Source organism: Accipiter gentilis, chromosome 27 (assembly GCF_929443795.1).
Source record: "Accipiter gentilis chromosome 27, bAccGen1.1, whole genome shotgun sequence".
Classification (NCBI taxonomy): domain Eukaryota; kingdom Metazoa; phylum Chordata; class Aves; order Accipitriformes; family Accipitridae; genus Astur; species Astur gentilis.
The window spans coordinates 10,938,975-10,965,472 of record NC_064906.1 but is presented as its reverse complement, the minus strand read 5'-3'; positions in this window follow the sequence as shown (position 1 = coordinate 10,965,472).

Here is a 26,498-nt window from a genome sequence, read left to right as displayed (position 1 = left end):
TAATTAAATATGTGCAAACTATGACGATGAGTTTTATTCCTCTGTTTCCAGAGCTGATTTGTTTTAAGGGCTGGAATGCTGTGGGAATTAACTGTCGCGGGCAACAGAGGTGAACATCCACAACACAAGTGAAAGACTGCTGCGGGGATGAGAAGGGGAAAGAGCCACCATCCCAGCCCCTGCCAGCGCGGCACGCTCCCCCTGCCCCCAGATGCCTTGTGGCCTCAACGCCCACCTCGGAGGGTGCTAGCACCCTGTCCTGCCCCCCCCAGCAGCTAGCACGGGGGCAATGCAGGTTCCCACCCCTTCTCCTGCCCTCACCTGCACCGGGCATCGCGGTCAGGCTGGTACCACCGGGCATCGTGGTCAGGCTGGTACCACCGTGCCTGGGGGGTCATGCCGATGGCGAAGCAAGGGGTGCACCAGCCTCCTCCGTGGCATTTCACCAGACTTGGCCCCTGGGTGCCCGGGCCTTGCAGAGGAACGCATTGAGTCCTCCATGGGATGGTCGGTCAGGGTGGTGGAGGTCATTGTGCTCATGTAATAGGTTGTCCATGCCTTACGGCGTGCCTCTCTTGCGAGTTGCGACACGTAGGTGAAAATGAGATCACTGACAACATTCGGACCTAGGAGACGGTTAGTCAAAGTGAAGCAGCTCTTGCTCTTAGATCAGGAGCCCTGCTTCCCTCCTGGCCTTAAGAAGCAGCTCAGGCATAAGGAAAAGCCACATTTAAACAGAACTCTTCATTAATTTTGGCTTTTTGAAGGGCCACCATGATATGACAGCATCTTAAAATATTGCCATTATTTTTTAAAGGAACTATTCTCAGCATGCCCAGAAAGCTTCTCAGCAGTAACACTGGGCTTAGAAACATCAGCGTGAACTCTCATGAAAGGTAAGCCAGAAAACTTACCACTTGATTTATTCAGACGTGTTCCCAAATAACTGAAAGCTCATAAAATCCTAAGATACATATTGCTTTTTATGGAAAACTCTGAAACATAGCAGCAGGAGAGAGAGTATTTGGGGTGTGTTTGTGGTTTTTTATTTTAATTTTGAAATGTTTTTGTGTTTGCTTATACTCATAAGGGAAATGATTATAGTGAAAAGTGAGGTTTAACCCCTCTCATAGTTTCACACTTTGCTATATTGGGTCTTTTTTTTATAACATGCTGGTATTTAATACAGTGGATCACACAAAGTATTAGCAAGAAGTACTCCTTTGACCTATGCATGTTTTTACAAGGAGTGAACCTGATGTTAAATTAAATTATCCTCCCCATTTTAAGTGATTGGGAACATTTCAGAACCCTGTGGAAGGAACGCTGTTTCCTTTGGTTTATTTCAGTAGCTAACAAATACTGACTCTGTAAAAAGCTTAAAAATAAACTAGACATGCCAGTACTGACTTTATATCTTGAAGTTTAGGAGTGTTGAGATTCAGAACTTTAGTTTGTTGTAAAATTAAGTAGCAACACTTCTGAAATTGGAAATTCACACTTGCATCAGCAGAATTCAGGTAAGAGTATATATAAGTTCAAAACTTGTTCTTTCTTCCCAAAGTGCAGAAATTTCGAAAAGGAGACGACTTGGTTTAGTTTTATCTATAAAAAGTAAATGAAGTAGTGGTGTGCAGACTTCTATTTCATTTAAAGTCATGACACGGGATTGAGTTTATATCTCAATCTAAACATAACACAATTAGCTATTTTTGCTTAAAACAACATTTTTTTAAAAGCTTTCCCTTTCCCTTCTCATAATATTATGCCGTAAGCACCTGACTTCTTCCATCATTATGAGCTCTGTACACATCCAATGATTAACTATTTAAGCAAATGTTTGTTATGTCTCAATCCAGTAAAGTTTGCAAAGTGCTGCTTCTAGGACAGATGGGCAAACAATGATTTAATTGCAGAAATTACCACATTGACACGTCCAACATATATTTCATGAAAACCAAACAGTTAGAACATCAGCATTAGTCATTAATACCATATTGTTTGTTTAGTCCATTAACATCTTAATCCATCAGAAGAAAAATGGATATCATTACAGTACTAAAAACCCAAGGGTCTTACCCAAAAACTAGCATTGACTTAGCATTGATCAGGAAACAAGTGTTCTTGCACAGACAGTGCAAGGTGGTGGCACTGCCAGGACAACACACCTTCTGGTTCTAAAGCTATCTGAGTATTCGTGCCATACTTTCTCTTACTTGATAAAGATACAAACTTTATGTCCTATGCTTTTGAAAGCTGTAAGCTTTCAGGATAATGGTATTTGATACCTGGATTATCAGTTCTATAATGTTTCATGTTTTTGTAAATATTTAATGCCATTTTCCTCTTTTTCTTTCCATACATATTTATAGCTTTGACGTAATTTTTGTAATGTTTGTTTAAGGCCTTCTATTGCCTTATTTCAAATAGTTGGGTCTTGAGTTGTGATTCTCTCAGGGAGATAGGATTTCCTATAGTCATATCAGAGGAATAACATATTTTGCTGGACACTGCTTGATGGGTTTGTCTCTTCAAGGGACAGGCTTCTGAACAGCCAAAACCCTCCCACTTCTTTTCTTTGGTTTCCACAAACGTACAAGTTTCACTTTTTTGACACGTATTATCATTACATGAAGTAAAAAAAGATGTTCTTGCCTTTATACAAGCTTGAAATTATTTTTCCGTTGGTCTGGAACACACTATAAGTAGATTGCAACTTGGAATTACTGTGAGTATATAGAATAACAATTACAAGGGATCTTGAGATTTTAGATGGCTTTGCAGAGATGGAACCAATTTGTTACTGACTGTTTATGTGCTACTTTCCTTGTCAAATATGCCAAAAACCACTCCAACTATAAATAGGTTATTTGAAAAGTTATTTCCAAATTCTGTAGAAAAGATTGTATTTCTGCTTTGTTAAGCAAACCTTCATTCCCGGATGCTTTCTGTGCCTTTTCCTGATATTTATAACAAGACAAGGTGGCTGAGTATTATACAGCATTGAACAGAAGAAATGGAGAACACATTTACACATCAAAATACCTTTGTAGTTTGCAAATGAATTATTTTGCAGTCACACTTTCTTTCATAACCTACTATGAAATAAATCACTTTCTTCATAGCTACTTGCTTACTATGTATGTTTCCTAAATTAATTATTTACTCCCAGAACAGTTTCAAGTTTGGCTTTGTACAGCACAATAAACATAAAAGAAAAAAAAGGAAATTACATTCTCTTACACTTTTATTATAGCTCATCATCTTTGCATATATAAGTACATGCATATTTGTGTATATGGTCAGAAAATATTGAACAATCCAAAATATCTTAATGAATCTTTAGCTGTGTTCTCTTTTCAAATTTAGTCAATTAAAATCATCATAGTAACGTACAGTCCTGATGGCTGGATCTGATGCAGTCATTTGTCAGTAATTTACCAGTGGACACTAATAATTGAAAAGTGATCATTTTGTTGTCTCCGATACTATGACAGACAAATGCTGATCTGTTTTGACATTCCATTATTGGCAAGTTTGAATACTTCTTTGCCTATGGCTTCACCCATGGTCAGAGACACTATGGCAATTTTCCATGCTCAAAGCTGCTATATAGTCACTCATTTAATATAACCACCTGCTTGGGGGCTAAACTAGATTACGCCTTTCTCATTTCTAATTTCTAGATAAGTATGCAATGTGTTGGTCTGACAAGAAGTTCTAATCGACCCTTCTTTAAGTGGTCAATTTCATTTGAATGGGCATAGGATTGGATGATGAACTTTTTAAAATTTATTTTTGTGTTGTGGCAAATATGTTTAATTTACTGTATGTCCTGTATTTACCTGCAAAAATGATGAACATTCTGTATGTTGAAAAGAACATCCGCCGAATTATTTTTTGCTGTATACATTGATTGCTCTGTAAGAAAAGGCAAGAGCTTTCCGGTACACATTAATCTAACATTTGCAGTCTAATTCTATTAACACAAATAAATTACATACAGTTGTCCAGGAAGGCACAGTGAGAGCTCTGAATCTAATAAAGCCTTCCAATACTTTACTGCTGTGTACTGTGTGGCATTTTTGCATGAATACGTCTGGCGTTAAAGAAAACTAGTACTGCAAATACCATTTTAGAAACAGTTCCCTTCATGTTCAAGGCTCCAATACAATCAGGTACCTATTCAGTGGACAAAAAAATTCGAGAGTCAATGTGGATCATTTACACACATTTCTGTGATCCACCTCACCTTCAATATTCCCTTTCTAAATGTTAATATACTTTAAGTCAGACACATTATTTGTTTGCAACAGCAGCTAAGAAGCTTGGGTATTTATGAGTATTTAAGAAATACTTCACAGAGAATTTTCCAGTATATAACTGGAAGGAGCATCATGGGTGATTCAAAAGTGCATATTGCAACATATTTCTTCTTACTCTTTGGCTGAAGTTTAGTTGCCTCAAATCCTACGCAGTGCCTTTAAAACTATATTTATACCACATGTCATAGCTTGAATGTGAAAAACAAAATTCTAATACAGTACCAGGACAGAACAGGAAGTATGAAGAGAATTGGTTGGATAGACTGAAAAAGGCCATAAAAAAATTAACTGTATTGAACCCCACATGCAAGGAGATTCTTTCTGGATGAACTAGGGAATGTTAAAGTCTTGCAAGTGCCACGTCAGAGTTTGCTTTGTGCCTTTTCGCTAAAGATAGAAGCTGTGGAATTAAATCTTATCAATATAGTTCTGTGACAAGGAGCAAAAAGATAAGTTGTAAGGTGTCCTGGTTTCAGCTGGGATAGAGTTAATTTTCTTCCTAGGAGCTGGTATAGTGTTATGTTTTGGGTTCAGTACGAGAAGAATGTTGATAACACACTGACGTTTTCAGTTGTTGCTAAGCAGTGTTTAGACTAAAGTCAAGGATTTTTCAGCTTCTCATGCCCAGACAGCGAGAAGGCTGGAGGGGCACAAGAAACTGGGAGGGGACACAGCCAGGACAGCTGATCCAAACTGGCCAATGGGGTATTCCATACCATGGGACATCATGCCCAGTATATAAACTGGGGGGGAGTTGGCCTGGGGGGGTGGAGGCAGGTCATTGCTCAGGAGCTAACTGGGTGTCAGTCGGAGGGGGGTGAGCAATTGCATTGTGCATCACTTGTTTTGTATATTCCAATCCTTTTTTTATTATTATTATTGTCATTTTATTATTGTTGTTACTATCATTATTAGTTTCTTCCTTTCTGTTCTACTAAACTGTTCTTACCTTAACCCATGAGTTTTACCTTTTTTCCCCCCAGATTCTTTCCCCCATCCCACTGCGGGGCTGGGGGGGGTGGGGGGTGGGGAGTGAGCAGCTACATGGTGCTTAGTTACTGGCTGGGGTTGAACCACAACAAAGGTCAGTTCCTGAGACATTTCAAACAAAAGTCCTTTGGGGTTTCCTTCAGGACAGCTTTTTCGACTGAGTCTTACCTCAAGAAAAAATAGCCAAAAGAAGAAAAAAGTGTGAAAGAGTGACAACAGGGTTTTAAGGATTTATAGCCATCAACGTGAAGAAGCAGAGAAATTTCAGAAAGGCTAGGAAGAAAACCACTTGAGTTCGTACAATGTCAGCAAATCAAATTTGATGACAATTCTCTTTTTTTGTTAGAAAAGTTAATCTTTAATTCTGGCACCTGTAAGCATTGCTTTGGTTGTCCTATTTGAAGGCACAGTGCATTCCTAAGAGTTTGTTCAAGAAAGCAAGCAGGGACAGCCATCTAACGCCTTCCTAAAGCAAAGTCATGTTGATTCATCCTGCACAGAAGACCTCAAGTTCTAAACATATATCCATGGCCAGAAATTGTCTCTACTCCCATGTCCTGGTTTCAGCTGGGATAGAGCTAACTGTCTTCCTAGTAGCTGGTACAGTGCTGTGTTTTGGGTTCAGCATGAGAAGGATGTTGATAACACTGATGGTTTCAGTTGTTGCTCAGTATTGTTTAGACTAAAGTCAAGGATTTTTCAGCTTCTCATGGCCAGCCAGGGCACAAGAAGTTGGCACAGGACACAGCCAGGGCACCTGACCCAAACTGGCCAACGGTGTATTCCATACCATGGGACGTCCCATCTAGTTTAGGTACTGGGAAGTGGGAGCAGGGAATCGCCGCTCGGGGACTGGCGGGGTGTCGGTCGGCGGGTGGTGAGCTATTGCCCTGCGCATCATTTGTACATTCCAATCCTTTTATTACTACTGTTGTCATTTTATTAGTGTTATCATTATCATTATAGTTTCTTCTTTTCCGTTCTATTAAACCGTTCTTATCTCAACCCAGAAGTTTTACCTTTTTTTTCCCGACTTTCTCCCCCATCCCACTGGATGGGGGAAGTGAGTGAGCGGCTGCGTGGTACTTAGTTGCTGGCTGGGGTTAAACCACGACATCCCATCAGAAGCGTGTTGGAAAATAAACAAATATTTTTAGTTCTTCTTCCCTTGCATTTCTCCAGGTTACACAGCCTAAAAGCTGAAGTTTATTGCCACTGGTAGTGCCATTCTGCCTCAAAGTGGGGTAAAATGAGTCCTCATAACCTCAAACACAGGCAAAGTTATGTGGCCTCTGTCAGCATTCAATACAAAGGAGGCAATTAAGTTTAAAAGAGAAGCCTTTACTGAAGAGCCATCCACTTCCCTGGACATCTTAGTTGAAGACAAAGGAATTAATTAAGCCTTTGGCTTTCAGACTGGGCATTATAATTAACTTGTAGTCATCTTCTCCAGTGAAAAACTGAGCCACTCTAAATTAAGCAGGATCAAGGCCAAATTATTCAGAGCCAGGAAGAGTAAATACAGATCAGGAACCTGATTTCTTCTTCATTTTCTCACATCCCACTTTTCCTTTCTGTGATCTTTTTAACCAGTAGCCTAAAGAGTATATTTAAATACTACTAACTATTTCAGAAATATAATTTCCTCCTTATCCTCATAAAGTTCAACAGAGAATAAATGTATAAACTGTCAACAAGAACATTTTAAAGGAACCTGGGGGAGACAAACAAACTACTGGTTCCACATATCACAGGTAATGTCCCTCCTTTCTTCTCACCAGTTCCTGGAGATTATAAATTATATACTTCTCAGGCTCACAAGTTCTTCATTTTTTAAAAAAAAATAGTAAAAATATTCAGTATTATCTGTTTTTTTCTCTAATATGAACTAATTGTAGAAAATATTATCTACATCATTTAACCTTACTTCTTCTTAAAGTCTTTTAAAAGATTCCATGTATGTCTAATATCCCTTAATGGACTGAATATTCTTCATATGTTATACTTAATACTACTTCCTATTTAATCCTTAAAACATAGGTCATCCTAGACACGTTATTTAACTAATTTTATCTTGCCTCTGTAGCACTATTGGCTTATTCAGTTTTTGTCAGATCTCAGCAAAATGGGATTTTTATGTATAAGAGACTGGCCTGTAGCATACTCTGCAGTAAGAGTGAGACTAGTAACAGTTAAATCGGCATAGGGCTTCCCTCAGTATTGGTAGCCTTATGTTTGCTCTTGAACTCAAACCCATTACAGACATGTTCTAGATCTAAGACATTTAGTCCCTTATCATACTCCATTTATCAATACTACCTTTTTAGTAAAGAAAATTTTCATTTATTTAAGAAGTTTTCCATATGCACAATTCATAAGATAGACTATATCGCCAAGCATTAGAAGGCCAGGTCTTTCTCCACGTGCAGTCCAATAGATTAACTGATTTCAAAGACGGAAGGATTCAAGCCAATAATTAAACCCAAAGGTTTTTTTAGAGATTCTGCTTCTGCTGTTATCTATACTCAGGTCACACTGTGCTGTAAAAAGAAATATTTCTTCATCTGTCAGATCCAGACAACATTATTAGAATTGTTACTGGTCATTTGCTGAACTTGGAAAGGAGAAACAAATTTCATGAATCCATTTTTATAAATCACTGACCAGAGAGCTTAAATGTCAATGAATGGAAACTTGTAATGCTACTTTTTAAAAGACCTTTTCAGGGGAAAATTCATAATGAACTAATGAAGGAAGTATTCAGCAAGGCTAACAATCTGGAACATGTTTTTAGTAGCTATAGGAGAAGTTTAGAATTTCCCCACATTTAGCTAAGTGATAGAGTGAAAAGGTTTCAGTAGAAAGACCTTTTCATAATTGGTTCAATAAGAATAGAATATATATTATAGTCAGACTTCATTTTAAGTAAGTTTTATTTCCTTCCATTGGAAATTTCTTAAAAAATGCGATGCCAAAAGAGATACCACACAAAAATTTAGAAGTCAAGACAAAAGTGAAGGACAATTTGTGGTAAACTAATCACAACGTGTCTAAGCCTGCTTTTAAAATATTACTCCTGAAACAAATGTAAAATCTGCTGGTGCTGTTTTACCAGCCATTTATACCTCCTCAGGCAGGAACCACTTTAAATTACATTAAATCCTGTACTAAGTCTTGCTACATCTTTTTGCACAGTAATTAACTTCACTTTGTTTATCATACGTGTAAAACTCATGTGCACTTTGTCTTTTATGCCCTTTTGTTGGTAAATGGTAACCAAATTGTCAGCTGGCAACCTCATCAGTTTTCATGTGACTCGTGAAGAAAACCATCACCTTAAAATCTTGAGTTTAATCTTGCTTTTCAGGTATTTTTAAACTTTGTGGTGAATTTTAATCTAATAATTAATCTAATAAATCTAATGTAGACATTAATTAGATGAATAGTCAGTTTCATAGCCTTATTTCTGGAAACAGAGAAAGCAGGTTTCACTAGACTAATATGCTCTCCCAGAGTCCAGGACTTTGCTGGCATATCGTTACTGACCCTTGTAGAATTCAATGCAGTAGTACAAAGTGCACAGAACAATGAGCATACTTCCAATAATGTGGAAGAGAAACATGATTTGGGAAGCCAACTACTTAGGTAATCCTGGGACATCAATTTATCTCTGTTGTGGTCTTTGATATTTACAGTAGTAAAATTAAACTTATCATTCCAAAAAGGTAGCAACAGGTCTTTTCATAGTAATTTTGCACAAATAATTCTACTTATCACATTGTCACTCAGTTACTCCCCAAATTAACTTTGTTGATGTAAAAGTACTCCAAATACTCCCTTATATGTGCACAAAGGTGCAAAAACATTTCAGTGATATACCCTTAGGAAACACTGAGTTGTGGTATTGAGTGCAATGCTTCATTGAAATGTCTCAGCTTGAGCATATAAAAATGGAGGCATCAAAATCATGGTCATTTTACAAAAATTCAGACTACATATAAGGCAGTGTAGATAAAGTCATCAGGCTTTTACATTGATTTTATTCTGTTCCTGTTCAAGCAGAAGTAACATTGCAGTGGGAAAGATTATTCCATTTGTATTCAAAAGAAAACTCCCTTTGAAGCCAATGAATTCGAAATCATCAATATAGCCTCTGGTCTTCAGGTTTGAGATTTTAATCTGTGCATAAAATAGTTTATTTAAGAAAATTACTGTGTTGGATATTTAAAACTGATAAAAAAATCTGTGATTGAATCTGAGACATTCTTTTACTAAATAGTCAAACAAGGTATAAAAGATACAACAACAGAACAATGCCGATATTATAAGCAAGTATGAGCGAGGATTTTTCCTCAGGTTATATTGTATCAGTCAATTTGTCAAAACATACAGCTTCAGCAAAATATTTAAAGCAGAACTGTTTATAGCAGTTTGTGCTGTAATGGTAAGATGACATCTGAAATATATACATTCCTTACATTTTGCAAATATTTAAGTAGTTGTGCCTTTCTTCAAACTTGTGTTCCTATCATGGACTATTAAATTTCTTCTAGGTCTATTAAAATGAATCATGGTGAGCTAAGAAAGAAATACAAAATGTCTTAGAAAATCCTGGGAGAGTCTACCACTGTTTGTCACTCTAATTGACTAGGGAAAAATATGAATGGTGGTCATATGGCAATTATAGCAAAGAGAGCAGAATATATTTACATGCGACGAGTACTTGCAAATACTCTAGGTTTCTGTGTAATTTGGGGGAAGGAAAATTGAAGCCACAACTTAAATTGTTTTTCTGAAAAAATGAATTGACTTTTTCAGCCTGAAAATATTATTTTTAGTAAATACTTTATAGCATTGCCTTGAAAAGCCATCAACTAAACAAAATTAAAATTAATAAACTGTCCCAATTAGTGTGAACATTTTTTTTGTGAAATAAAACCATAAATCTGAGTAACCTCTTTCTTAACTACAGCCATTATTCTGAAAATAATTTTTCATTTTTTCATGTTTGAAGATATTAATCTCATTCATTCAATTAATATTTAACGGTTTTAACACCAGTAACTTTAAAACTTTTAGTTCTTGGGCATAAAAAACAAAAGAGATTTGGGCTAGATTCTTCTTGTCTCTAGCTTGCAATATTTTTCCTCGTGTCCAATGAAAGACAAAATATCTGGGACAAAATCTTATTTCTAGTTGAATAACATTCCATCAATGGCTTGAAATTTCACTATAAAATGAAATTATATAGAGGGGATAGCAATTAATAAATTTTGTACTGCTGCTTTACATGTCATATTGACACTGTCTTATGAATAATGAAGACTTCAGCTAAGAAGAATTTGTCTACAGCTAAAACTTTTTAAATTAAAGAGGTGATTATGTTAAGGAAAACATACTTAGAATATTAGGTTGAAAAGAGATCTGCCAGGGCTAGTCATCAGGACACTATGGATAAAATAATAAGGAATTTGGTCTGTCAAATACTAACCTATCAAAGTCTGGAGTAGATCAGAGGTACAGTGGTGTATTTCATATTCTAAGAAAGTCCTTGAGGTGCTAGATATATGTCTTATTGTGTGGATGAGATTAATCACACCAAGGCAAACTTATTTCCACTTGATGTGATTTTGGAGATGGCTTTGAATAAAATGTCACTTATGATCATCTGAACATTCAAATCAAAGATAATGAAGTCATTCAATAAGAATTTGACTAAATCTTGAAATCTTGAAAATTTAAATGAGCTTAATATTTTTCTCTATTAAGTGTCTATTAAAAATTATTAATATAAATATATAATTCCTTGAAGTTTTATAAAATCTCATAAATTGATTGAAAATTAAATCAAATACTTCTTTGATGGTGGAAATGTTTTTTTACAATTGCAGTAGGTACTTGTGGCCATATTCTGCTTCCGGTTTCATGAATGACTACTATAAATCTTAAGTAAGTGGGAGCAAAAGAGTAGTTAATGAATTCTAGTTTCTTCTTTCACACAGAATTCTTGTATTTGGGAACCCATAAAAGGATATAATGCTTCAAAAAGAAGCAGAGATGAAGCATGATTCTATCTAATGCTTTAAAAAAAAGATGTGAAGAACAATGCTATCATCTCAGTGGTTTGAAAGATTTTTGGTTTTCCACTAAGCACATTGAACCAAAGTAGGAAATAAGGTGGAAAAGTGAATAGAAAATGATATTTAATTAAAGTTTAACAGAAGCTGAAAAAGCGAACTAATGTGAAGACAAGAGACTGAAACAGAATAATAGATAAAGTGGGATAGGATAATAAGGTAATAGAATAAAATGTTTTAATGCATTTTTATATTGAAAAGCTTCCATTCAAATTGGTTTCTTAAAATACTGGGCGAGGGAACATATCTTGGCCAATAGGATATTCACATTGTACAATACGGGTAATACATCTTATTAATAACTTGGACTTCTAATACTGTGAAATTTAAATTTTCAAATACTTGCATATGTCAGAGGATAATTATAGGAGATCTTTGATCTATATTACAGTATACATGAAAGCTCTGTGCTTGCTGACAAGAATGTCCTTTTTTTCAGTACAGAGGATAACATCTTTGTAATAAGTAATTCCAGTAATCCAACTTTCAACATTGCTCATCAACATCAGAACACCAGTGTATCTTAATTGTGCCAACAGTTCAATTTAGTTAAGAATAAGGTTAGCTAAGTAGTTAGTTAGAACAACGTTTTACAGACTTAAAAACCTATTTCTATTGATGGCTGCAAAAGTTATGCACTTACAAAGTAGAATTTAAGTTAGCCACTAGTGCTCCAGGTACTGGTACTTGTAATAATGTTCATCTAAGCTAGGATATAATTCAGTGCATTCCAGTGTTCAAAATTCATAATGGCATACAGGGTTCTCTAATTATACTGATACTGCTTTGCCTTTGTTGCAGTTTTAAAGTATCAAGTCATATACCATTGTTTCCAGCAGGGAAATGTCATACATTTCAAATATGGTATTTTCCCTGCAGTTGATTATCTCATTTAGTGTTCTGAAGATTCTTTCTAGAAACTCACAATCCTGTTTTTGAAACATGAAATCCTTTGGGAATTTTGTTTATGAGAAGAGTAACACTGGTAATCTGCATAATATTTTGTATTATTTACCTTCGCCTTCTGCTATCTGCTGGTTCACAGCCAGTTTAATACTATTGCAGGGCGTAAAGGCTTCAAATGAAAACAGAACTTTATTATAATAGTCACTATATATACACAGAGAGAGAGACAGCTCCAGCCCTAGATAACTTGCATTTCTTGACTAAGACAAAGAAAGAATGCAAAAAGCATTTTCATGTAACAAGGGGAAAAGTCATCCACTTTCACAAAAAAAGTCTATTTTTCAGCCAAGAACAATCTAGTTTCTTGTCCATTACCTGAGCACAGGTACAGAAACAAGTTATGTCTTAAATTAGACTGAATTTAAATTATTCTTATTTGCAAAAAGTGAGATCAAGCAAAGGAATAACTGAAGAGATCTCCAAGAAACCCTAGATCTCAATAAAATTATGTTTCCAGTTCAAAATAAAAAGTGCTGTTTGCTGAGTCATTCCTCTGTTAGAAATCTAACATGTTGCTAGTAAACAGTTTTGGGGAAATAACATTATTTGATTGAGATGAATAAATAAAGGTCCATTTTTTTCCCCTCTTATAAAGTCAACAGTCTAAAGTAAGTTTATTAACGATTTTTTATGTTTCTAAATACTGACCTGGTTTTGAAAAGTGCAAACTACCCAATTTCAAGGAAAGCATACTGCTCTGTCATGATTTTGAGGTGGAAAATAACTTTTAATGAGTTAGCACAGAAGAAAATTCTAATAAATTCAAAAGTACAATGCGTTAAAGAATAACCCACAGAGAATTTGCCTGGTTTTCTAATTAATTTAAAACAATTGGGATTGCAAAAAATATATAATGAACTATCCACTCAATGTTCAAACAATCAATATTTCTATTTAACAAGTTTGGCCTTACTAGTCACTTCAGAATTGCTGTTAGCATTTTTCTTTTATTTTTAAGAAAGCAGACTCCCTTTTCACTTTTTTTTCCTATTTGTTAATATTTTCAATACTTGTCAGAACTTTGAATTTACAGTTTGACTATTAATTTTCCTTATAGCATTACCTAAGGTACATTTCCAAGAATTCAGAAAACGCAACAATCAAATGTAGAATATTAAATATAACTTAGTAGTTAACCCATTGCACTATCAGCAGTTAGTTAAGACATGTCTTTTATAGAGTGAAGCCTTCCTGGCTCCATCTGCAAAGGTGTTATTTAACTAGTTGCCTAATACATAAGCAGTTCAGGGCTTCACTAATGGTAGTGTTACAATTGAGGTTTCTGTTAAAATTCTCACATCTTGTCTAGCTCCCGCAACACTTGTTATTTTGCATATCAGAAACTGACAAAAAAAGAAAGACCAGTAAAATCCTGACTGATACAACTAATAACTCACACAACTAGTCTATATATGGAGATCAGGTCAGCGTAGCAACAGCAACTAATAATCAAGGGGATACACTGCCAGCACATTTTACAGCATCCTGACCCAATTTTTTCAAGGATATCCATCATCTATCACATAGCCCTTAAATGCTGCAACATCACTATTAATCAGGTGCGTTAAGGATTCCCCAAGCACTGTTCCTAGGATAGAGTTTGTTAGATCCCCAGGACCAACCCTTTGGTGTCCATTCCCACCTGGAGACATGAAACGCTTGCTGCACGTTTGCCTTGGGAGTCATCAACCAGGGTCAAAAGCCCTGAGCTGCTCTGGCGAATGAGCTTTCCACGGAGTTATACTGATTTAACTGAAATTGTACAACTTTGTGAATTACAAATTCAGTATTATTTAAAACTTAACACGTGAACTAAATCAAAAATACCAGCATAAAAACTATCCAAGTTCAAAATGCCGGTGTTTACACCAGTCATTGCACAGACAGGAGAAGAAAAAAACCTTTCACCAATACTTATTATGATAAAGAAACACTTTGATAAAGCCATTAGTAAGACAAGCCCATGTAGTCAGACACATAGAGGGAAACTTCAAGGTCTCTAGGGTTAGGAAAAAACATAAGATACAGTTCATATTGTTCCTTTAACAATAGGAGTAGCTTGCAAGTGTTGATTTGTTTGTTCTTTTATTTGCTTCCAGAGATGGTAGAAGTTAAGATATTGAGTAAAGTAAAAAGAAATGTGTCAGCTTGGCTGTGAAGAAAAACAAAATGTTACAAGCTCAGTTTTCCAGCTTGTGCAGGCATACCAGTCTTATGTGCTAGCTTTCATTAGAAACTCCGTTTGCCTACCTACAGCAAACTCAGATGCACAAGCTTAAACAGAAATATAAAGGCAACTTAATAGAAAACCAAACTTTAAAGCATATTCCGATAAAAACCACACTGGTTGGATAAACGGAAATATTTGAAAGTAAATGTCATGTTTCCAATGAGGATCTTGTGTTCTTGTCATTCAAATAATATTGCAAAGGTCACTTTATTGAAATTTCATGCCTGAAAAATCTATATGCATTTTTTCTTGCTAGGTTTTAGAAATGGCCTTCCAGTCACCAAAATCAAGTTATCTTAAGGTCCCATGCTATCTAAGCAGTACAACAAATCAAACTAACTGGAGATTTATTTTGTACTATTGTAAAATACAATAAATCTCCAATAAATAGTTAGAGGTGATATCAAATTCAAGCCTTTTGAGTGAATATACCAAAAGAGATCGGTGCTAACAGATAGAACAGATTATTCACATCAAATACATTCTCCTTCTGAAGAGAAATATATCAATAAATAAGTAGGAGACTATAGGGACGGTGCTTAAACTGAGGTCTGAAAATCCACAGACTTGAATTCAATGTGTGGGGGCATGATCTTGCTTCTGTTCCTTCATCAGGGTGAGGGTCAGCAACCTTGCTCCCTCTAGGCTTACTTTAACTGTACAGCAGAAAAGAGGGAACACCATGCATCCCAGACAGTAAAATGCTCTTAGTGATAAAAATAGTTTTCTTCTTTTCTCGTGATGCAGCTCAGATGAAAATCAAATGGCAAAGCTAAAAGATTTTTAAGAAATCCTTAGTTTGATGAACAGCATCTTTCGCTCTGAGAGGAAAAATTAACATAACACGCTACTCATCCAGGATCAACAGAAAACGCATCAAGATATTCATTAAGTATTTTCTCACTTGTGTGATGCTGTTTCCCAGAGATTGAACCGGGGAACTGTGTGTTGAAATGTGGCACTTGCTGCAAGACAATTGTGCACAGTAGGGCTTTCATAAGCCTTGCAGTTTTAAACAGATGCCGTGCACACTCTTTGAGGAGCACTGAAGAATGGGTGAGTACCTAACGAACTTGCTCCCAAAGAGGCTGACTAAATAACTTTAATGGAGGGGGAATGCTTACTGACTGTGACTGGTGTTAATGGAGAAGATTGCCTCGAATATTCTCATACCTTACCTTACTTAGGAGTAAAGGGGCCATTTGTATCACTTCTGATGATAGATACCTGCCATTTTGACAGACTCTGAAGAGAGCCACAGTTATTCATCTTCAGCAAAGCCACTTGTCTGGATTTCATATTTTTTCCCCCCAAAACCATCCATGGTCTAGAAAGAGAGGTTAAGGGAGAATGCTTCAGTCTTGCTATGATTTTTAAAAATAAGTGATGAACCCAAACCATTTTCTTTTGCTAAATAAACCATGCAGATTAGTGTTCTGAGGAAGCCTGAGTATATCTAAAACAGGTATTTGAAATCAGTTCAGCTTGAAAGTTAAATATGCTTAGGGTACACAGTCCTTGGCAGAGAAAGTCTCCTAGTCAGAGTGTTTTATGCCTGTCACAACATGGTTTCAGTATCTTTGGGGATCCTCTGATGTTCCACTGCAAAAGTTAAGCATCTGCCAGAGCACGGTACTATTCACTAGGGAGGGAGATGGTTCTTGAAAAGTCAAGAAACAGCAAATCATGTCTCTGAGCTATAGATCTTAAGTTTCTACTTTCTATCATGCAATGATACACTACTGTGCCAGTCGTATTTTTTGTTACTACTTCAAAATGTAGTCTAATTCACTATCTCGAGCTTCATGAGTTTCCAAAGGATACTATTTTCACCAGTCTTAGGGTGCAGTATACTCTGTCGTCCTTCATACTGGCTTGTATCATCTACTTGTATGACTAGAAGAAAAGGGATTGAAATTCTTTCTGCATAGCTACATGTATCTTTGATTCATGAGGTGTTTTTACATTACTGCTGGAGCAAGAAAGGGCTTTCTAAGCCAAATGTTGAAATATGTAGGAATAAAGAAGGAAGAAAGTTTTAATGGAAGAATGTGGATCCCAAAGTTTGTGCTTCTTATTGTTACCAGAAAATATATCCCAGTGTTCAATCATATAGATTACACATTGCTGTATCAATATAAAGATAAATCAAGTATATAAGTAGTTATAGTTATTATATAGATATAAAAATCTAGATTATGAAGGTAATATAGATAATGTTTCTAGGAAAGGTGAGGAAGAAATTACCTGGACAAAACCTAAAAAATATCTAGAGGTTTATAACGGAGATTGGTCTTGATCAATTTCTGAAAAAGAAACCAATAGAAAAAAGGTATCCACTCCTAGCAAGTCAGAAGTGTTAGATGGAATTTTTCCTAAAACCAGAGGTGTCTAGTAGAAGCATTTCTGTAGATTATTGATAGTGGAATTGTTTTACATGTGCACTGCAGGGAATCACACCTAGTTCTACAGAGCAGAAAGGAACTGTTTAACATGTACTTCAGATTGTCCACCAGTATTGATGAGCATGCTGAGCTGGAAATGTAACAAATTATTCCCATTGAAAGGAATCAAAGCAACTTCCCTTCCCCCACCCTTTTTCTTCTTCTCTCCTTGTTCCCTTTCTTCCTTTGGGACTTCCAGTTCATCTCTGTAAGAAGTGACTGAAACAATCCATTACCAGCTATTTCAGAATAAATTGTGATATCATGCAAAAAAATAGCTTTTTATACAAAAATGTAGGAATCAGGAATTAAGTGCCAATATAAGCAAAACACAGTATTTCTGGTGTGGTAGAAATGTGCTGTCTCAGGGACAACATCAGGAAGCAACAACTCTAACATATTGCTGCCAGCTCTTTGATAACAGCCTCATAGCTTCTCTCCACTGATTCACTATGGCAAAGTATTATAATTATCATAATAATAGCATTATAATTTTATCATTTATTTTTACCTGGCTCTTATCCAAATGGAAGAGTACGTGTGCAGCCCTAAACATTGGATAAGGTCCTATAATATTAAAAGACAGAAATAAACTGGTAAAAAGTATTCTAGCACTGGAAAAGGGGTAAAATTTTCTATAATTGACATTTAGAAAAGGAGAAGAGAAGAGAAGAGAAGAGAAGAGAAGAGAAGAGAAGAGAAGAGAAGAGAAGAGAAGAGAAGAGAAGAGAGAAGAGAAGAGAGAAGAGAAGAGAAGAGAAGAGAAGAGAAGAGAAGAGAAGAGAAGAGAAGAGAAGAGAAGAGAAGAGAAGAGAAGAGAAGAGAAGAGAAAAGGGGGCAGGGGGAGGGGGGGGGGGGAAGGAAACAACCACAAGAGTAGTTCTGGAATTCACTGGGAAGACTTTCAAAGCTTCAAATAATCTTCTGGTTAAGGAGATGCCAAACAGAAGTGTCTTACAATTTTCCCTGTGTTAATTTTGCATCTTTCTATTAAAAATCAACTGCAAGACCAGACAACAGCCCCAAATTGAAAAACTAACAACAAAAAAAAAACCCAACACCCAAAGCAAGTAACACCCTGGGTGAAGCAAACTAGTCACTTCTTTCTTTTCAGGCTTTATATAACCAGCCTAAGAAATAAAATGCAATGTCAGAATGTACAGCCATTTAGAAACAGACAAGAAGTCTGTTTCCCTGATAAAATACCTTATTTTCTAATTTATAAGGAAATATATTTACAGCTGAGGAAATACATCCATAAATACCCAAGGTAATAGTATCCTTTGGTCATTTGCTGTGGCAAAGATCAGTTTCAGAAAAGCAAGCATTCCATTAAATTGATAGCTGTGTTTTCCTTTTCAAAATCTGATTAGAAAAAGAAGCAGAAGTAAAACTGTGGTTGCCCATCCTTTGAAATACTGCTTTTAAATAGATCCTGAAAAATGCTCCTATCTCTGGGTGAAAAACAAATGCTGATAAATCTGACTTTCTCCACAGTGAAATTTCCCAGAGACAGACACATCAGACAAACAGTGAGACTGTTCCCAAAGGTAAAAGATAGAGATTGATGTGCACCTGACAACCTGTGGTGTGGACGTGGCCGAGAAGGCTCTGATTTGGAATGCTTTTGATTTTATTATGATCACCACTACATACAGCAGTACACACCTCTCTGTTTTCACTGCCCACTCAGTGCTCCTGTGTTGGTCAGATGTAAGGATCCTATCCAGGATCCTTATCTTGACATCAGCAGTACAAAGGGGTTGGGAAAAGGGAGGCTGCCTCACTGTTACTGTGAAAAATCATGTCTTTGTCCCCAGACAGCTACTATCCGGTTGTCTCATGGCTGCCCAAAAGTGATGACCCCATCCTCTTATACTGAGGATGAATGTACGCAAAGTTTGACAGACTAACAGCTGATGGATTTATCACTTACCACAAGGATTTCTTCTTTTATTCCTACTTCCAGCTTCATCATGATCACTCACCAAGGCAATCTAGCTAGGCCACCAGCTCTTCAAAATAACTAAATTCCATTACTTTTCCATGCACCAGACTCAAATAAAACCTCACTGTTGTGGTAATACACATCATGTAAATTATCTGTCTCAGAGTCTGAACAAGTTTTTATTGTACTAATCATATACTACCTAACTCTGTGAAGTAGATCATCACTGAATGTATATTCTGTAGCATTTAATAATTTACTGCAAAAAAAGTACTACAAAGAATTCCATCTAGCAATTTTTTTCCTATCAAAAACTTCACTTTTCAGCAGTCAATAGAATATTTTGGATACACATGACGGTGCAGATAGACAGTAAGGTGGGAGAGAGAGGCGGCAGTGCTAGTCCCAAGACCTATGCAATCTATGCAAAACACACCATAGCTTTTTCTGTACCTTGGCAGGAGATGTGAAATAATTCATATCTAATAGAGACGCCTTGGTCCATCTGACACAGGCACCTATGTACTCAGCAAAGCTTCAGGGAGACTCTTTCTAATGAATAAAATAAGTGATTACTTTACAGCACTTCTATTATCATTCTTAACCAGGTACTTGCTTCCAGATCACACAGATAGGCAGTTTGTTCAATGGGAAAAAACCTCATGCAGAGAAATTACCAACCTATCTTCAGCTCTGCATCTTCCTGTCATTCATACAGTCAAAATTTCTCTTAGCCCCCTTCTGTGGTACAAAGGAGAGTAACAGACTACTAGACCCTTACGTCTGGCCATCATACTAGCTGTATATTTGCCATTTCCTGGTTACAAAGGAGCCGATATCACAACAGGATTCAGCATAAAACCCACTTGCGATCTCTATGGTCTCTCAGTACAAAGACGGCTTGTCAAAACAAGAGAGAAAAAGCCTGAAGTCTTTGGTGCCATGGAAACTGAACAATTAACAAACGTACTTTTTCTTACTTCAGCTGGAACTGCACTTGAGCCAATCTTTTAGCAGAAAACTGTTAAAAACCTCCCTGCGACTTTAGTGATGGGGTGGAGTGGACAGAAAATACAGGAAAGAAGAGTTATTTGGCAAGCACAGAGCAGCAGTCAGAAGAAGCAGGGCAAATGACTCAGGAAAGGAGGGGGGCTCGGGGAATTTCAAGGCTAGAAAGATCAGCAAGCTGACACATAGGGGGTTTTACATAACCGCAACATTTGTTGTGATTCAGGAGTGTACAGAAAAGGCAGGGACACAGAGGAAGATGCTGGGGACCATAAACAACCTTTCTGTAAGGTGTTTTTCAGCAAAGGTCGCTGTCTTTTCCTTTGGCACAGTACAGTACTTTCAAGCAGCTCCCATTCCCCAGACCTCTGAAATTACAAGAACAGGACAGCTTCTTCCCGTCGACACTCCTCAGCTCAGGGCTTACTGACAGCAGCTTCTGGGATTGCCTCTTTAAAATAAAGTAAACCAAGGGCTTTCTGCTTTATTTGTCATCCCCACTCACACACCGTATTAGTTGAAGATGAAGAAAACCCGCAGCAGTACACAGCTCCATGACACAGGCCCACCCCTGCAGCTTTTGAGCACCTCTTGAACTTTATCAGGTCTCCACTGCTACAGCGCATATTGAGGTTTGCACTTTCCTTAGTGTTTTGGAGAAAAAGAGAGCCCTGCATCCCTGTTTTACTGTCCCGGTTTCTGGTAATCTGCAATTTAGGGATCTTCAGAGGGCCAAAGACTGGATTGAAGACTCAGTTGCCTTTGCAGTTTAGACAAATACACTGAAGAAAAAATAATTGTGCATTACAAAGTACACGGAAACCCCATCCAGCTCTCCCATCCCTGAGCTGAAAATAGGGCAATGATACAAGACTATCAGAAAGAATTACCATATAACCTGTCCTGATTCTTATATTATTTATTAAGCATTCAATTTTGGCCACTGTCAAAAATGGGATACGAGGTTAAAGTTGCCTTTTGGTCTCACGAAGAACAGTTAGTCTTCCAACCTAACGTTAGTTGGTGGTCCTGCTGGGGCATTTGTTTGTTGGGCCAACCCACAGAGGCAAACACCTCTCCAAAACCAGTGCATTGGTACCGATCAAGATACTACGAAGGAAATCTTCCAACTGTTCTGGCAGGCAACAGTTTGACAATTGGTCTAGCTAATTAAAAAGCTTATGGATGGTCAAGTAGGACTCAGGAAATTTTGTAAGCTTCCCCCCAGCTCCCACAGTTGCTACTAATTCAGGCTGCTTTCCACAGTACACCACAGGTGAAAACTCCACAGTCCAGAATTGAATTAAATGATAGTTTCTAAAATCTCAGGTTCTTCACATATAAAATTGATCATTGCCTAGATCTTTTGCTTTATTTAATCAATAGCCAAAATCTAAGCACTTGCATTTCTAAAAAGTAGGTTTTTTTTCCTTAGCGGTGAAATACGAAAGAACTGACAGCATATATTTTTCTTCTTTCTTGTATTTTCTAGGTTTTCATTACCATGGATGTCAGGCAAGCTGATAAACTCAATACATTTTCTGCCCCCTCTGCTATCATAAAGGCAACATAAAGGCAACATTTATCTCTGTGGACAAGATCCTCTTCAAATCCATCTTATATAACTATTTTATAGGAAGGCAGGAAGTTGACAGATTCCAATTTATCTCTGCACAATAGTACCCCTTTATTGCTATTCACATACTCTAAATCTTTAAACCTATTTGCATGTTCAAACTAATAGGTAATTCATACTGCTACAGAAATATCTTTCCCATTTTCAGGAAGTGTTGGGCTTGCAAACACCTATTACTAGGTCTCTACTCTTCTGTTTAGCCTTACTGAATTAATGGAAACATCTATTACTAATAGAGAGTCCAGTGCTCACTGTTAACAATAAAAAACAGTGGTTCATATCTGTACTAAACAATAAAGCATTATTTTAGATTCCCAGCTTAGCAAAAACAATTATATGCCTATATAGCACAGTGTCATCCTCAGCCTTGGCCAAGCCATGTAAACAGCCCATATGGCTATGCTGCCTCCATTTTGTGGGATTATCTCATTTGAAACTCATTCTGATGTTATTCTAGAGCTTTGCAATTTATAGTGTAGGCATGCGCTAGGTATATTTCAATATAGCTCTGTCACTGTGCAACAAACTGTTTAAACACACACTTAATTCCTCATAAATGTTTTGTGAGCTGGCACTTAATGGCAGTAACTTTAGAGGATTAAACTTCAGATTTATCTTTTATTGCATTCCATGGGAGCAAGTTAAAGCTGCTGCCTTTACATATATAATTACCAGTGGAACTAGGCAAGATTATGTTATCCTCTTGGCTGTCTGATAAGGAATGCAGTTACTTGTGAGTTAATGACATTTTATTGTCTCATACTAGTAAAACAGCAATGGCATCTATATTTTTCACAGCCAAGCTTAATCATAAGTACATCTGTCAAGGTCTCAAAATACACTGAAGATCTTTTCTGCTTCATGTGTGACTTTTCTCAGTTCCTCCTTCCCATTCCGCCCCTCCCCAAGTGACATTTAAAGATTCACTTTCCTCCCCTCAGATCTATGTCTGAAAAGCAGCAATCAACTGGCCTTCCAAGCATCAGACACATGGTTTTTTGTACTAGCTGTTAATTTCAAAGATGCTGTGGTTTACAATTGCTTTGACATTTATTCTAGACGATTTGTGCTCCTGAATACATTTATGTAATTTATTTATCCCCAGTTGTTTTTGAAACCCAGCTAAGGGCAGAGCTTGATCATTACAAGGTATTGGCCTTGAGTGTTTGTTAACTACTTTGAGTATGCCTGTGCTTCTTGCACCACTTCAGCAACTACTATGGTACTTCAGCCATCCCTGAATGCTTATTTAATAATCTTTAATGTGTCTTCAATGAGCTTAAATAAATAGATGGATAAAAAATATATCATCTATATGTATAAAATACATCAAGAAGATACACATCTATTTATTTAGTACATCTCTAATATGCTCCAAGGTGCTTGCAGCATAATATAATCAAGTTAAACACGAGAATTTAAAAGAAACAAAAATTTCAACTACCCAAACACAGTGCCAGCTACAGGAAAATCTTTCAGGCACAAACATTCCAGTGGATGAAAAAAAAACCCCCTTCCAGATTATGCAAACCGAAAAAGAGTGTGAGAGTGAGCTGAGGAAAAGGAAAGAGGGAGAGAGACCCTGAGTGACTGAGTGAGTGAAAAATCAGAACTAGGGAAAAAGATTTCAAGTTAAAAGCCTGAAGGCTACAAGTAGGAAAGAAGGGACTGCACATCTCCTCTTCTCGTAGGAAAACAGGCAGACTAAAGCTACATATAACAGTGTAATGATATGAACCCATTTCCTCTCTGAAAACAAGGAAAGCATGGCAATCTCAGAAACATACAGCAATGGCACCATAATGTCTTAGCTTCTGGCAACACAGGATGGAAATCAAGTTAAGTACACAAAATATGCACTTAAGGATAGATAAATTTAGATGATTATTTACATTTATAAACAGCAAAACAACTTAAATAATTATTCTTTTGTGATCTTTTATTTCTGGATGATAATCCCCCCAAAGTAAAATATTGAATAATATTGAAACATAGAAAGGTTCGGGTTGGAAGGGACCTTAAAGCTCATCTAGTCCAGCCCTCCCTGAACATGGGCAGGGACGTCTTTCACTAGACCAGGTTGCTCCAAGCCCCATCCAACCTGGCCTTGAACACTGCCAGGGATGGGGCATCCACAACCTCTCTGGGCAACCTGCCCCAGTGCCTCACCATCCTCACAGTGAAGAACTTCTTCCTTACCTCTGATTTACATCTATCCTCTTTTAGTTGAAAACCATTACCCTTTGTCCTGTCACTACAGGCCCTGGTAAAAAGTCTCTCTCTCCTCTTTTCTTCTAAGTCTCCATTTAAGTACTGGCAGGCTGCTATAAGGTCTCCCCGGAGCCTTCTCTTCTCCAGGCTGAACAACCCCAACTCCCTCAGCCTGTCTTCATAGGAGAGGTGCTCCAGCCCTCTGATCATCTTCGTGGCCCTCCTCTGGACTCACTCCAACAGGTCCGTGTCCTTCTTCTGTTGGGGGCCCCAGAGCTGAATGCAGTACTGCAGGTGGGGTCTCATGGGAGTGGAGTAGCGGGGGAGAATCCCCTCCCTTGACCCGCAGGTCACACTTCTTTTGATGCAGCCCAGGAGTTGTTGGTTTCCTGGGCTGCAAACGCACACATTGCCGGCTCATGTCCAATTTTTCATCCACCAAAGTCTCCAGTTCCTTCTCAGCGGGGCTGCTCTCAGTCCATTCAGCCCCCAACCTGTACTGATACTGGGGATTGCCCTGACCCATGTGCAGGACCTTGCACTTGGCCTTGTTGGACCTCATGAGGTTATATGAAATTACGCTTTGAACAACCTAAGGATAACACTAGACTTCTGCTAAAACATTAGATATTTAAAGGCATAAATTAATAATACAAATTTAAAATAAGTTAAATATTAAAAAATTTTCTTATACAGAGTTGCTACCATTTTTAATACGTTTATATAAATATTGATTTTTTATCAAAATTGGAAGTCTGTTGAAATTCATAGTAATATTTCAAAATTCTTCATTAGTAATATAAAACTATCTTAAATATATTACACAAAACAGAAAAATATGAACTATCAATAGCATGTATTTTAATCTAATTAGATTCAGGTCACATTAGATGTACTTAATACATTGAGTTAGGGATTTTTACATCTAGTTCTAGCAGGTACTCAAAACCACTGCAAAATTTCAATACAATTTGTTTTCAGCAATCTAAACAAAGACAGGCTGTAGTTCAGTGGTTACACTCTCTTTAAAACTTTAGCATTAAGAATTTATTGTTAAGACATACCTTTAAAATTACCAGGAAATTCAGCTTATTTAAAATTAATTTAGTTGCAAAATACTTTAAATTGAATAAATTGTCTTTTTAATTTTAACTTTTAATAGGCTCTGAGAACATAATTACATTCCAGTGTAAATGAAACTTTTCTGTATTTCATTGTATGTATATCACTCAAAATTAAGAGTGTGACTGTCAGGGGATGGAGTGGTGAAATGTGCTGGTGGTGTTTCTTTGGAAATATGGGCAAGTAAAGTCATTGTATTTGGGTGAGGGGTTTTTTGTAATATGCTCTAGAAGGTGTCTGAAGTTGTGAGACTACTTCGTACATACATTGTACCTACTTTTTTTATTATTTTATAATCTAGATTGTGAAAGATCAGAGCTGGATTTGGGAGTAACATAAAATTATTTTAGTCAACTTTCCACGGTGAGTGAAAAGGTGGTTAAACACTCCCAGTGCACGTTAAGATAAGACTTTGCAGATGTCAAATTGCATTCTCACCGGGCACCAACCAGCTATCCCTAGTGAGTCTCTTCAACAACTCCAGACACAAAATGTACTCCATCTTTACACCTGCCCATGTTTTTAGTATATGTTTTTGATGTTTCAGACTTGCCCCTCTGAAGACAACTTTAAAAACATTCTGTACCATGGTTTTGTCCCTGTTTGTCAAAGTTAGCACTTCCACTAGTCAAATAACTCAATAGCTAGGCTACTTTGTTGTTCAAAGCCCAGATAAGCAGCAGGCAGAAAGGAGAGGGAAAATAAGACCTTTTCCAAGAAAATAAGAAATAATGAAGAAATAAAACTACCCCATTATCAGACAACATACCTGCATGAAGCATTTCCCATCAGCTGTGATTAGCTTCAAATATCTGTATAAGCAGCATACTAGTTATTGCATTTGCAGTACACTTGATGCCAGTACTTTTTTCTCATCTGATCTAGGAACGAGATATGAGTATTTATAGTCTGTCAGAGTAACCTGACAAACCAAACTACAGACTATGATCACTGGTATACTGACGGCTTGCCCCCACTTAAGAAGAATTTGTGTTAGACCCTTACACCCTTTTGCAGACACAGATAAATGCAAAAACAAGCTGGAGATGCTCTTGCTGAATGCTAAGGAACCCTTGGTCTGAATATAGCAAAAAGCACTGAATTGCCTAGATGGAAATGGCTTGGAAAAGGATGGAAATTGCTCTTTCTGTAGCACAGAGGACAGGGTAGTGAGATGGCATAGAACTGATTGTTGCTGGAGTTAAATGGGAATGAGATGGGCTATTTTCTTTCAGAATTTTAAGATTTGAGGATAGAAGCAAAGCAATCTCTTGGGATAAATAAAGGATAGATATATTTTGTATCTAACAGACAAGGAAGGTAAGGAAAAAAATCATCTCATGAGCTAGGAAGGTATAATATTATTCATTGCCCTTGCTAGTGGACATTTCTAAGACATCTCTGAAATCTAATGAAAAGCTATAATTTCACAGCCACTTTACAATGATATAAAGCAGGCACAGCTGTCAAAAAAACTGGTC